This window comes from Penaeus monodon, chromosome 28, assembly GCF_015228065.2.
Source record: "Penaeus monodon isolate SGIC_2016 chromosome 28, NSTDA_Pmon_1, whole genome shotgun sequence".
Classification (NCBI taxonomy): Eukaryota; Metazoa; Arthropoda; class Malacostraca; order Decapoda; family Penaeidae; genus Penaeus; species Penaeus monodon.
In genome coordinates, this window is record NC_051413.1 from 4,257,719 (window position 1) to 4,258,098 (window position 380).

The 380-nt window shown below is 37.1% G+C and overlaps 1 protein-coding gene across 1 annotated transcript in view; it reads left to right on the plus strand.

Moving 5' to 3' along the window:
• LOC119591300 (laminin subunit gamma-1-like) overlaps window positions 1-380 on the plus strand; it is an 83,409-nt gene that overhangs the window by 41,663 nt on the left and 41,366 nt on the right. The gene's annotated exons all lie outside the window — the stretch shown is intronic.

The following is a 380-nucleotide window of genomic DNA, read 5'->3' on the forward strand; positions in this document are numbered from 1 at the left end:
TTCATTTCTTCCTTCCTTATTTCCTTATTTATCCTTTTCCTTATCCTGCGTTCTCACAATGCCCCTTTCCCCTCGTAGGCAAGATCTTCGAAATCACCTTCATTTTTTCATTTTTCTCTTTTTCTCTTCCTTTCTTTCTTTCTATTATCTATTTTCTATCGTCCTTTCTTTCTTTATTTATTTTCTTCATACGAATTTCTCAAAATCCTCCTTTCCCCTCGCTTTCCTTTCTTCCTTTCTTCCTTTCGTTTTTTTTTTCATTTTTCCTTCATATGTTCCTTCCTTCCTTCGTTCCTGCCCTTCCTTGCTTATTCCCTTATTTATTTGTTTTCCTTTTACTGCGTCCTCGTAATGCCCCTTTCCCCACCTTCGACATCACC